Source organism: Ictidomys tridecemlineatus, chromosome 7 (assembly GCF_052094955.1).
Source record: "Ictidomys tridecemlineatus isolate mIctTri1 chromosome 7, mIctTri1.hap1, whole genome shotgun sequence".
Lineage (NCBI taxonomy): Eukaryota > Metazoa > Chordata > Mammalia > Rodentia > Sciuridae > Ictidomys > Ictidomys tridecemlineatus.
The window spans coordinates 28,577,662-28,592,223 of record NC_135483.1 but is presented as its reverse complement, the minus strand read 5'-3'; the positions used below and the strand labels follow the sequence as shown (position 1 = coordinate 28,592,223).

Sequence of the window (14,562 nt, the reverse complement as noted above, 5' to 3'; positions counted from 1 at the left end):
GTCAGAATGGCAATTATCAATACTAGTAACAATAAATGTTGGCAAAGATGCAGGGGAAAAAGGTACACTCATATATTGCTCATACATTGCTGGTGCAACCACTCAGTAAAGCAATATGGAGATTCCTCAGAAAACTTGGAACAGAACCACCATTTGACCCAGCTATCCCACTCCTTGGTTTATACCCAAAGGACTTAAATCAGCATATTACAGTGACACAGCCACATCAAAGTTTATAGCAGCTCAATTCATAATTGAGTCTAAGTGCCCTTCAACAGATGAATGGATAAAGAAGTTGTAGTATATATTCACAATAGAGTATAACTTAGCCATAAAGAAGAATGACTTTATGACTCTTGCCAATAAATGGATGGATCTGGAGATTATCATGCTTAGTGAAATAAACCAATCCCCCAAAACTAAAGGTTGAATGTTTTCTTTTATATATGGATGCCAACACAAACCAGGGAGTTGGGGTGGGAGTAGAAGTTTAGTGGATGAGACAAAGGACAATGAAGGGAAAGGAGGAGTCTAGGAATAAGAAAATCAGTGGAATGAAACAGAACTTTCCTATGTTCATATACAAATATACATCAAGTGAATCTCTATATCATATACAAGACAAGCATGGGATTCTTATTAGAATAAATTATATTTCATGTATGTATAATATGTCAAAATACACTCCACTGTCATGGATATCTAAAAAGAAAAAAGTTATTATTTCTTTTTTAGATCTCTACGTATTCTGGATATTACTTCTCTCTGAGAAGACTAGCTGGCAAAGTTAGGTCTTGATTTCAAGAGGTCAGAAAAATGCCATAGTATTAAAAATAAAAAAGAAAGTTATTGGGCTGGGGTTATGGCTCAGTGATAGAGAACTTGCCTGGCATGTGTGAAGCACTGGGTTCAATTCTCAGCACCACATATAAATAAATAAAATAAAGGTCCATTGACAAAAAAAATTTTTTAAAGAAATATATTTTATAGCATTCAAAAGCTGAAATAATTTAATATCAGTAGGTACACACTACAAAGAATGTCAAAGGAAGTATTTTATTTAGAAGGAATATGATGCCAGATGAAAATATGTATTTATCATTAAAGAGTGAAGAGCCCCCAAAATTGTAACTATGTGGATAAATACATAAGATATATAATTAGACTTGTTTTTGCACAAATTGACATGATGTCATCCCTTAAGGCTCTTGCAATTTAGTTGCCAAAGTATAGTACTATAAGCTTCTCAAGAATGAATAATCAGTATATATGTTCTATTTTAAATTTATAATTGGAGACTAATTAAAAGATAATTTGCCCAAACCTGCCATAACACATAATTTTTTAAAAATTTTAATATTGTGATATTTCTTTTTTATAAAAATGTATACATATGTATTCACAAATTGATTTAACCTTATATACAGTGATAAATTTAAATGCACCTATGTCTGGGCTGCATCTATGTATTGGGAGAAAACACTGCCATGAAATGATTCCATCCTAAGACACTTAATGCAATTCACAGCAAATTAAAAAAAAATTAGATTCCAGGGCTGTGGAGCATTATTCTAACATCAGTTAGTTGAAAATCAATCTCAGGAGAATTAGAGACCCTGTCCCAGGAATCTATCTATGTTTCTATCTGTCCATCAATCTATCCATCACAACACATAATTTCAAATATTTGCCACTAGTGTGTGATATAAGCATTTGAGAAATCTAGTCAATATAGATTTTTTGGACCACAATAATAGAAGGAAATCCTAGAGAACATCTAATTCATAACCTGTGAAAGAGAATAGAAGATAATTCTAGAAGATAAAAATCTATTCCATTTTAACATTATGAAAAATATGGTTTCTTCAAAATGAGAAAACTAACATCCAATGATAATAAACTTATAAGGGAAAAAAATAGGACTAATGAAATTGCATTTAATCTATTGATAATTAGGAGAAAATTTATAACATATCTCCTCATTTCTGTCATCTTTAATTTCTATTAGCAATTTTTTAAAGTTTTGAATACCTAAACCATGCATATACTTTATTAAATTTGTCAGTAGTTCATAGTGACCTTAGCAAAGCAATATCATTATAGGCACCAAATTAGCCATAGCCACCTCTCAACCTAGTTCTGGATAACTGACTAGAGATTCTTAACATTGCTTTTACTTCTATTTCTAGTTATTAACTGACAAAATGACACTGTTTACAAACAAAAGAAAAAATATTTCATATGATTTTTGCTATTTGGTCTTTCATGTGAGAAAATTTTCAACTGGTCAAAGTTGGCTAGAACTATGGAAAGGTAGATTTTACAGAAATTCATTGCATGAGTATTCTGCTTTGTTCATACCATTTATACTCCCTTTCACTCTTCCACATAATTTTATGGGAAACAACACAGAGTATATTTTACCAAGAAATAAAAGGATTCCCCTTAAAATCTTCTATTGTGTCCTTTACTATTTGCATAATTTTGAGAAAGCTGCTTAGGTCTTTTAGGTTTTTATTTCTTTATCTTAAGTAGTTCATAATAAGGTGATATGAGCTCAAAGGCAGGGGACTGTCCCCAATGACTTCAAAATAGTATTTTCCAGTTTTACAAATGAGAAGAAATCTAAGGGAAACATTTTTTAAATTGAAATAAGCCATTCCTGGCTACTTTGTGCTTGTGCTTTAATATTTCTTATGTACCATAACAAATGTCTGGCTTGTATAGTGGACTCAGATTAGGCACTTGGTAATTGGTTATAGAAGTAGAAGGCACTTCTAGGTATTATGAGGTCATGTTTTATAAGACTTAGCTTAACAGCCTCTAGGATGGATGATTCAGAAATATTGCTTCAATTTGGCCTATCATCCTTGTGTGACAAACACATTTAGTCCTGATTATTGGACTGGTAGAAAGTATTTTCTAGGAGACTATGAAATATAAGATCTGATCTGGTCTGATTGTACATTTTATGTCCAGTGACTCACCATTGAATAGCAGTGTGCTTGATCTAAGCCAGCCTTCCATGTTTGACTCATGTAGCTATTACTGAGAAGTTATTATGGGTTTGGGGCCTATTTTATGAAGATGTTTTATTTTGCCAAAATAAATAAAAAAGGGTAAATATAATAATATTTAGCTTAAATGATGAAATTGGAAAAATGCAAAGTCCAAGATTTGTGAGCCATTCAACCTTAAAATCTGCTCCTTTCTGTAATGTTTAAGGGCATGACCTAAGGGGGGTAGGACCCTTAATAATAATTCCTTGGGCTTCAGCCTAGACATTTTAGACAAGTCATTTATTGATTTAGTTAAGATTTCAGGGAATCAGGGATTAACTTGATATTGTATTTACTCTTTGTTATACTAAGAGTTAAGTGTAATGTCTCTTCCCCACAAATGAGTTTTAGGAAGCAGTTGATTTTTATAAAATCATAATACAGGAAGAAGCAGTCAAGAATCTGACCAAAATGGCTGTGGGTTCAAGGCCACTCTTCCATATTGCATTGTCTTTGGAACCTCTACACGAAGACCACTTATAATTATAAAGTCCAATCTGTTGGCTTTATGGAGAGGTTGATAGTACTTCACTTCTTATTGTCTCACTAGAAGCCAATAGATTTATACTTTGGATCCACAATTCCATGTCCAAAACCACACATTAACTTCTTAAAATTATATTTCACTCTATATTTCATGATACCTACTGCCAATGTCCAAACCTAGATAAATCAGTTCCTAATTTTCTTCAGGGCTGATGCTAAACAGTGAAATTATGCCAAAGAGCATCATGTAACTTTCATGATTGGATCCATTACAAATGAATGTGATCCAAATATAGACAAGTCTTTAATATTGCTTATAAATCTGTCCATTCAATCTGACTTAAAGCATTATTGATCATTTCTCAAATTGTCTTTTGCAATATGTTAATATGTTTCTGCATTTATGAGTTCTAAAGAAAAAATAAATTTCTAATTATATACATATACATGCAATTCTTATAGATTCATATTATCATTTGCATATTCAAGGATTTGAGAACTAATAGAGTAAAGAATTCGTTGAAGTTTATGTAACATGGAATATCACAAATTTACTTAATCCTTATTCATTCATTCATTTGTAGGAATAATAATTAACAACATGGTCATTTTGGGAAATGTTGGACTATCAGAGAGGGTGGGTACTTTGACCAGTTAGATCACCACTGAAAGATGCCTGTCTCTGAGTAGGTTCACACCCATGCACAAAAATTGGGTGAATTAATAAGCAAAATAACAATACCAGTTTCTCTGGCCTCTCCCTGATTTTCTCAAAAATTTTGATCACACTACTATATGCTCATTATCACATTATCAAGTAAGGACACTTGTCATAAGTTTTTCCAACTCTTCTTTCCATCATCTCAGCATCCTTTCCTATCATTTATTTTCTTTTCATAGATCCTATCTCAGAGTACATTTGGGGTTCCATATTTATTGATGATAAGGGCCCAGGACATAGAGTTAGAGGGCATTTTCTTTCAGATACTTCATTTACTCTCTTAATTCTGTGAAATAAATAATGAAATAAATAAATAATTATCTTTGTTATATAGTTGGTAAGATTGAAATGCACATACCATAGTTAGAATTTGAGCCTAGGTGATTGGCCTCCAAGACATTGCTCCTTTCTCCGTCCTATTATCAACCTCCATTTCCAAGACTACTGACATCATTTTGTTGGCTTTTATACTAGGCACAGTGTGTTCAACTTCTACATCACTAGGCTCAATTATAATCCTAAACAATGCCTTGATTTCAGCCTTGCAAAACTGAACAGAAGAATCAGATAGTCCAAACCCGGGCTTTCATCTACCAAGACTGTGAGATAATGAAAAGGCATTGTTTTAAGATGCTAAGTTTGTGGTAATTTGTTACACAATAAAAAACTAACTAGAAACCTAGTATAGAAGAAAATGACAGATCGGACAAGTAGGAAACAATCTGACATATCTAAATACATCAGTAATTACTTAAATGTGAAGAATGTAAACACTACAGACAAAATTGTAAAACTTAATTTTAAAAATAAACATATACATGATATTTATAAGATAAAATTTGAAAAATCTTTCATAAAAATTTAAAATAAAAGATTGAAAGAATATGTATACTCTATAAGCACCAACCAAAAGAAAAGACTTTAAGATAATAAACCTTCAAATAATTGAAATTTTACAATGAAGTTGTTTTGACCATGAGAAATTGAATTAGAAGTCAATCATAGATAGACAAATAGAAATTCTCCAAGCATATATTAATTAAGACATATGATTTTAAATAATTCATGACTCAGGTAGGAGAACACCCTGGAATGACACGTAAAAATATTTTTCTTTGAAATTAAGATATATCAAACCTTGTAAGATATAAAAAAGTAGTGCTTCTAGATAGAATTTATAAATTTAACTGCATATATTAGAAAAAATGAGGAGTCAGTTATCTAAATATCCAACTCAGGAAGCTATAGGTAAATAGAGAAAATTACATCCAAAAAAAATAGAGAAAATAATGAAAGAAAACAAAAAGTAGAAATTAATGAAAATTCCAAAAATTCATAAAAGTAATTATTACCTCAGCAACATTAATATGAATGTTATTAACTTTTATAAATTTTAGGTCATAAATATCTAAATAAGAAGGTATTATGAAAATTTTATGCCAATATGTTGGACAAATTAGATGAAGTGGACAAATTTCATGAAAAATCTTGAAAAGACTGACAAAAGAAGAAATTTAAACATTGAATATTCCTTTATGTGTGAAAGAAATTTAATTTGTATTTCAAAACCTTCCCACAAAGAAAACTCCTGTCATTAATGAAATTATCTTGAAAAAATGTGGTACAAAATCTTCCAGATCTTGAAATGAGTAAAGGTGAACATTTTTTTTAGATAGGAAACAATAACCATCCACTATGAAAGGAAAAAAAAGTATTTTATTTACTGAATCACACCACTTAATATACTGAAGAACAAAGTCATTGATGGCATATATATATATATATATATATATATACACATACATACATACATACATATATATATATATATATCAAAGGACTTGTATCCAGTATTTTTAAAAATGTATAATAAACTATATGATAAGATACATAATATTTTTAAAGTATTCTAAAAGACTTGAACAAATACTTCACAAAAGAGGATATTAAATCACTCATATATGTACGTGGAGGTGCTCAATGTCATTAGTCTTCAAAAAATAATAAATTAAAACCACAATGAGATACAAGAACATACTACTAAAAGAGCTGAATTTAAAATACTGACAAGTCAAAACTGATGAGACTTTAGGGTACCTGGAGGATTCTTACACTGATGTTGAGAATTTGAATTTTTACATTTACAGAAGAAAAATATTTTGCAATATCTACTGAAGCTAATAATCTTGTACGTTTTGATTATGCACCCATATACTTGAGTATATGTCCAAAAATGTCCTTATGTCTACTTAAGTTCACATATAACATGTTCATAGCATATTTATTCCTAATAGCTATAAACTAGAAAGAATCCAATGTCCATCAACAATAGATAAGTAAACATTTGGAGAGTCACATAAGAAGCACTATCCTGAAGAAAAAGGAAGTAGTGACAGACACCAAGAGAAGACACAGTAAACTGAATGAAATAAATATTCATGGTCCTAATGATGCAATATTTTAAAGATATCATTTCTCTCCTAACTGATCTATAAATAAAATGCTTTTTTATTTCAAAATTCTGAAACTTTTTCTTTGGACTAAATAGGAAAGCTGATCATAAGACATATACAAAAGAGCAAGTTGTCAAGTTTACGTAGATGGCATGGGCAAGGCCTTGCCTCAGATTCTATGTATATCCAATTGCAAAGTTAGACTAACTCAGTCACACAGTCTGGTAAGGATAAAAGAAGAAAGAAATGAAGTAACTTAAGAGACCAGAGAACACAGAAACAGACTCACACAAAGATAAAAATGTCATGACAGTTGGCATTACTAATCAGTTATCATTACAGAAAAGAATAAAATTAGTCATATTTCATATCACCATGAAAGTAAATTCCAGATGGATGAAAGATGTAATGCTAAATAATAAATCTTTAAAACTTTCTAAAGAACATATTGAAAATATATTTATGACTTCAGGAAGGAAATTATGGCAAAATGAGACAAAGAGTGAAAACCATAAGCGAAAGGTAGTTAAATCTGACATTAAGCTCTCTGTTTCATAAAAGACCATAAACAAAGAAAAAGACAAACCACAACCTGAGAAAAGATATTTTTGCAACTCAAATCAATACAAAGACAAAAATCCATTAAAAATACAGGCAAACAATATGACCAAAGAAATTCACCATAGAGAAAATCAAAGACCCATTATTATGTTCAAAAATGCTTGACTTCACTAGTAATAAAAAAATGAAAGTTAAATAAAAATATGGTACCATTTCTTTGCTTCCCATTTGCACACCACCCACCCTATCAAATTGGCAGATAATTACAATTTGTTGATACAAATATTATCATGGACATGGAGCAAGGAAAATTCTCATATAAATGATGGGATTTGGAATGGGTATAGGCTTTCTGGAGAATGATTTGACAATATATAATAAGTTTAAAAATGTACATAAATTTCAATTAGAAATTCCATGTCTAGATATAAATCCTAGGGAAATTCTCACATTTATGCACAAGGAGATATGTGCAAGACTGATCATTGTAGCATTGTTAGCAATTCGAAAATTTAGGTGGTGACCTAAATGTTCATCAAAGGACATTTAACCATTATTTCTATACTAAAACACCATGGAGAAATTAAAATGTATGATCTACAACACTATAATATGGATAAAACAGATAAAAATAATGTTGAACTGAATGACTAATTTCAGGATTATATATACCACTTGATAACATCTACACAAAATGACATGTAAAGTGATATAATACTGTATAAGGACAATAATTAGTAGAAATTGCTCAAAAATATATATAAATGTTGGTTTCAGGAAAACAATTACCTTTTGGAGAAGAAAGAAAAAGAAATTAGAGAGGCTTTCTTTTATTTATGTTACTTAAAATAGTGATTTAAATCATGTATGATAAAATATTAACATATGATAAAATTGTGTGATAAATGTATTTTCATTACTCTAATTGCCTAAATTTTAAATAATTCATACTTAAAATATCTAAAAATGAACAGTGATCAGCATTCTGGTCATTTCTGAGTGTCTATTATAATAAAACATAATCTTAAGAAGTATTTTTCACTGGATTTTGCTCGTACTTTTCTCTGGAAGAGTATTACTTCTCTAGTATTAACTCATTTATAAGTTACTCATTGTACTATAAAAATACCTACATGAACTCCACCATTGTGAACACCCACAAGAATGGAGTCCTAATTAGAATAATATAGATCCTATGCTTATATAATTTTATCAAAATGGATTCTTCTCTCATGTGTACCTAGGAAGAACTAATAAAATAATTTTGTTTCAGAAACTGTTCAGGTTTATTTCATTCTTTATAGTAATTAACTTTCCTCCTTTCTAGATGAATTTTTTAAATTTTGATTTGTTCAATATGATAACCAAATGCATTACAATTCATATTACACACATAGAGCATAGTTTTTCATATCTCTGGTTGTACACCAATAAAATAAAATTTTAAAAGTTTTTAAAAAGTTACTTCTTATGCCTTTTTTGTTTCTATTGAGAACTAAAAAACATTTTATTGCTATGAAATAAAATCTAGTAAAATGACAATTATTGCTGAAATTCATAAAATCCGTAAAAAAACAAACTTGAAGCTAAATTCTCTATACTCAGGCCAGTTCTATTTCCACTGAATCATACTGCCATCTCCTTCAATTTTACATGTAAGATATGAGAAACAGAACAAAAAAATCATAATAATATATTTTGTGACCAGCATCATGAATTATGACAATATGTGACATTTACTGAATGCTACAGGTTTCAAAGCCCTGCCACACAACATTATCTTATTTGATCATGAGGCATCACTAAAGATTAGAAGTGTAGATAATTTGGGTCTATTACTTCTCTTCATTTTCTCTCCTGCTGCTGCTTTTTCACTGATCACTGTATGGTAAGAAAGAAAAAGTAAAACCTAAATTGTTGAGCTAGAAGATTTATGAAAAAGCTTGACTTGTCAAGGGAAGAGAATGTTTAAAAATCAACACATTAGTGCTATGTCCCAAATCTCTTACCTCTGAGGTTTATGTAGTTTCCAGTAGAGACCTCAAAATATGAAAGGCTATGAGAGTATACAGAACAATGTGAGGTGTATTCATTTCAATTTTCACTTTAAATAAAAGGGAAGATGGGCTTTGTCAAGCTGTCTGAACATCCTAATTCAGTGACTGGAACATCTCCAGGGATGCTGTCTGAATCTAGCATGAAAAAAAAAAAAAAGCCTATTTGGTTTCTATTTGGTTCTTTGCTTGGACATAAAAATTTCTTACCTTGTGCTGGGAAGAAATTGAGTAACCCTTCTATTGAAACTGACTCAAAAGTAGTCAAGCAATTGGGTGGCTTGCTAACAAATAGCTCTGTCTTGCATTTACTCTTTTTACTCCCTTTAAATAATTTTCCATGAAAGGACTTGATTTGGTGTTTTCATTTGGCAGAAATTCCTGAGTCACAGATCATCTGTTCTTTGTAACAGTTACAGTTTTCACATCACAGCATGACTCAGGACATTGAAGATATTAGAGACAAATTCTTAATGTGTGTGCAACCCATTATAACTAAATGTGGGATCCTGGAGAGAAAGTACATAGGAGCAGGAGCCTACTTCAGGAAAATGGGAAAATGCAAAAATGAACTGAAATAAAACAAAAACTAAATATAAATACTTAAAATAAGTAATAAAATTTCCATTGGGATTTTAGGACGAACTCTCCTAACTCATCTCCAAGGCAACCCACACTAAGTTGAGGGATGCTTTTCCTCACTGGTCAGAGTCCTGAGGCTCTTTGTGTCTAGGCACTGGCTCCTTGCTGGGCCACCTTGCTGATCTTGTCCTTCTCTAAGGCCTCCAAAGACTTAGGCATCTAGGAGAAAATATTTCAGATATTTTTATTTTTCCAGCATCATGCTATTTTAAATACTTACTCAGAAATTCTTGGAAGACAATATGACTTAACCAAATAAGTATTGGGTTAGTATCATATCATATCCTAACCCCTCCAGAGAATAAGTGGTTCTGTTGTTAAGAAACACACATCAAGAGCTAAACTTCCTAAATGCATATTCTGGATTGGCCAATTACTAGCTTTTAGGAGACTGCATTTAGTAATATGTGTATAGAAACATGCACATAGCACAGTGTCAAGTTACTTAACATTTCTTTTTAAGAAATCCTTATTGAAGGTTGTTTTCATTACATAAAATACATGTTACCATGTAACAGCCTCCTGTCAAGCATTTGGCTATGTGAAAATTCTCTGATTTTTTGCTGAGTCATAAGCCAATAGCATAACTAGATTGTTTCCATAATTTCTATGCAAACAAAAACAAAAATTAAAATAACACGAACAAACAAGCAACAAAGAACACAATTTCAAGGCAAGACAGGGATTTTGTGAATTAACAGACATCTTACATTCTCCTCCTTTTACATTTCATTTGTGTTGACTAATGAAATCTTTGTTTTGGGGCTGGAATGTAGCTTTTAATTATCCTTATTCTCTGCTTTGCAGGAAGATTTCATTTATTGGCCTTCCCTGAAGAATTAGCTCTTCTTTATTATAAACCACTTTTAAAAATTTGTTGAAAACCACGAATCCTTTCAGAAATTCCAACTTTTTCTTGATGTTTTCTTTTCCACTTCAATGCCCTTAACTTTCTTAAGGTCTTAATATCTCCTTGGAGCTGGTGTCGTTCCAAGTGTCAGCCATGATTTGTCTTTGCTACAGATGAGTTCCCCTCTTTGGTTTTCCTCAGGGTCTATTCATCAGCTGATGTCTCTCAATCTTCTTTGTTGTAAACCTCTTTTAAAAATTTATTGAAAACCATGAACTCTTTAAGAGAGAGGATAAATTTGGGGATAGAGAGACATATTCACAAATTTTACATTTTGTTTTTAACAATTTATCGATCCCTTGGACTTATAGCCTCTGATGAACTAACTCCCTAACTCTCAAGCTTCAATATCTAATCTGTGTTGATTGGCCTAAATCTCCATTTTTAAAATTCCCAATCTCTACCCATTACTCCAGTCCTGTATATACAACCCACAAGTGAGTTTGTCTATTTGGAAATTCTATGAGCACCTCAGACTCAATCTGCCTTGACTGAACGCCTTTCCATCTAAACCCCACACAGACTGTCTTGAAACCAGTATCTCTTCAAGTATCAAAGTTAAAATCCCGAGCACATTAGGCTTTTCCTTCTCTTCCATTTCCTACAACTCATTGTTCATCAAGTTCTGTGATTCTCACTTCCAACTAATCTCAAGGATGTTTTTGTTTTCATAATTGCAATGTACAAATCCCAACTTCTTGCATATATTACTGACATGGACTCCTAAAACTATTTAAATTATGTCATAAATTAGAAAGATCCAAACAATACAAAAATACAAAGGGTAAACTGTCTCTCTTCTTACCACCTCATCCCACCCAATTTTTCTCCTTCCACCGATATATCTACTATTAAATTTTTGGTGCATAGCCTTTTAACTCTTGTTCCTTTATATTTGCACATATAAGCATGCACAGATGAAAAGATATAGGGTTTGAGCATTATTTTTATACAAATGGAACATGCTTTGTTTAAGATTCTCACATTTTTCCTTTAATGAAATATTACAATAAATTTCCATTTCAGTACATATGAATGCATTGGATATTTTTAATGGCTGCTTAGTATTTAATTATAAGGAGGCAAGCTGTATAATTTCACCTTTTCCCTTTTGATGATCATGTGGCTTGTTTCTCATCTTTCACTGTTATAAATCACTGCCAGCTTTGTGAATGTATGAGGATGCTTTCAAAGATGAGATTCCTAACAGTGGCTACTAGAGGCTCTGGTCTGCTCTTGCTACCTCTAGTCTCAGTCCCTCCAGTCCACCTCCATTTATTCACCATCACTCTACAATAAGGCTACAATTAGAGCAGCTAGAGTTCTGCAAGCTCTGGGCGAGGCTTTTGATAAGATGACTAGCTGACATAGTTCAGGGAGTTCATGAACTGGAGAAGACAAACAGATGATTAAAGTTCAGTCTCATTAAAACAGGAACATGTATAAGTTATTCTTCAGAATATTTTATTTCATTTATTTTTTCTTTTCATAATTTTACTTGTTTTTTTTTAAATTTGTACTTTTTAGATATACATGACAGTAGAATGTATTTTGACATATTATACATACATGGAGTATAACTTATTCTCACTAGCTTCTCATTCTTGCAGTTGTACATGATGTAGAGTTTCACTGGTCATGTAGTCATACATGAATATAAGAAAGTTATGTCCAATTCTTTCTACTGTCTTTCCTATTCCCATCCTCTCTCCCTTCCCTTCATTCCCCTTTGTCTAAACCAATAAACTTCTCAGAATTATTTTATTCTTTGAAATTTCATTTTATTTGTTCTTTTTTGTTCTATACATGACAGTAGAATGTATTTTGGCATATTATACATACATAGAGTATAATATTCTAATTAATATGCTACTCTTGTGGGTGTACCTGATGTGGAGTTGTTTTATATTCAAATACAAGGATAGGAAAGTTGTGTCTGATTAATTCCACTGTCCTTCCTATTGCCCTCTCCCCCTCCCTTCTGTTCACTCCCCCTCTGTCTAATCCAATGGCCTTCTATTCTCCTCCTCATGCTCCCTTATTGTCATCTGGCATCCACATATCAGAGAGAATATTCAGACTTAGGTTTTTTGGGACTGGCATATTTTGCTTAGCATGATAGTGTCCAGTTTCATGCACTTACTGGCAAATGCCATAATTTCATTCTTCTTTATGGCTGAGTAACATTCCATTGTGTGAGAAATATATATATATATATATATAGATAGATAGATAGATAGATAGATAGATATAGATATAGATATCACATTTTTTTCTTTATCCATTTATTTGTTGAAAGACTCCTAGATTGGTTCTATAGCTTGGGTAATGTGACTTGAGCTGCTATTAACACTGATGTGGCTGCATCACTAGAGTAGGCTGATTTTAGGTCCTTTGGATATAGATGAATAAATGGAATAAATGGATCAAATTGTGGTTCTAGTCCAAGTTTTCTAAGAAATCTCCATACTGCTTTCCAGAATGGTTGCACCAAGTGCAGTCCCATCAGCAATGTATGAGAGTATATTTCCCTCCACATCCTTGCCAATATTTATTGTTACTTGTATTCTTTATAGTTGCACATTCTTCCTCTGAATATTTTAAAACATCATCTCATTCTGGGATTCTGGGGCCAGTGAAGTAGGAGAACATAACTACTTTCTAAATAACTCCTAGATACATCTTGAAAGTTGGAATTGGCTTGTTATAAGAATGATGGGACTTCCTAGCAGAGAGAACAACCTGTGGCTTGTCTATTAGATGCTAATATTTGCCATGAACAGTTCTAGGTAGTGGAAATATAGGCATTTGGACAATACAGAAAAGTTTCTTATTTTCATGGAGTTTTTCTTCCAACGGGGGAGGGGGCTAATGCAAAATAAAAAAGAAAATATGATACAACTCCAAATCATAAGTGTATGTTACAAGAAAGAAAGCAGAACAATGAGACTTGAGAGTGATTAGGGGAAAACTTTCTAGAGATGAAAATAAGAGTAGAGGCTTGCATTTGCCTTGAGATCTGAGTGATAAGAAGAAGCTAGCCACAACAAAATTTGGGAGAATGGGTACATCTAAAGCAGAGGCTATGGCCGTGCAAAGAACCTCAAATAGGAATGGCAGGACACTATAGGGATGAGAAGAAGGCCAGTAACACAGTTAATAGAGAGGATGGTTGCTACAGAATTTGTATGTGGAAAACCCTAATCTCCACTATAACAGTATGTGGAGACGGGGCCTTTTGGAAGTAAATAGGTTACAAGTGTGGAGCCTTTATGATGGGATTAGTGTATTTATAGTGAAACCACAGGAATGAGCTTATGCAAGCTTTCTTCCTCCTCCTCCTCCTCCTCCTCCTCCTCCTCCTCTACTTTCTTTCACATGAGGAAACAGGAAGAAACCAGACACACAGCCATCTGTGAACCAAAGAGAGTGCCCTCACCAAGAACTCAACCATGGTGGCATCCTGATCTCCAAGTTCCAACTTTAAAATTGTGAGAAAAGAATGTTTGTTGTCTAAGTCACCCAGTCAATGGTACTCTATTATAGCAGCCCAAGCCAATTAAGATGGTGGTACATTTGGGGAAACACAAGCATGTATATGCAATGAGAACTACGGCCTGGCAGAAAGGAACATTTATGGTCTGATTCCTGGTGCCTGCCCCAACTTTGGCTTCAC

At 32.3% G+C, this 14,562-nt stretch overlaps 2 long non-coding RNA genes across 6 annotated transcripts in view; one reads left to right on the top strand and one right to left on the bottom strand.

Annotated features, from left to right (window-relative positions):
• The window catches only part of LOC144365432 (uncharacterized), a 153,550-nt gene that overhangs the window by 71,976 nt on the left and 67,012 nt on the right, over positions 1–14,562 (bottom strand). Inside the window, exon 2 of one of the 5 annotated variants that reach the window (XR_013423853.1) lies at positions 9,290–9,472. The exons of the other annotated variants lie outside the window; for them this stretch is intronic. This is a non-coding gene — a long non-coding RNA (uncharacterized LOC144365432). The remainder of the gene's footprint in view (positions 1–9,289; positions 9,473–14,562) is intronic. 5 annotated transcript variants of the gene reach the window in all.
• The window catches only part of LOC144365433 (uncharacterized), a 121,381-nt gene that overhangs the window by 86,687 nt on the left and 20,132 nt on the right, over positions 1–14,562 (top strand). The window lies entirely within an intron of this gene.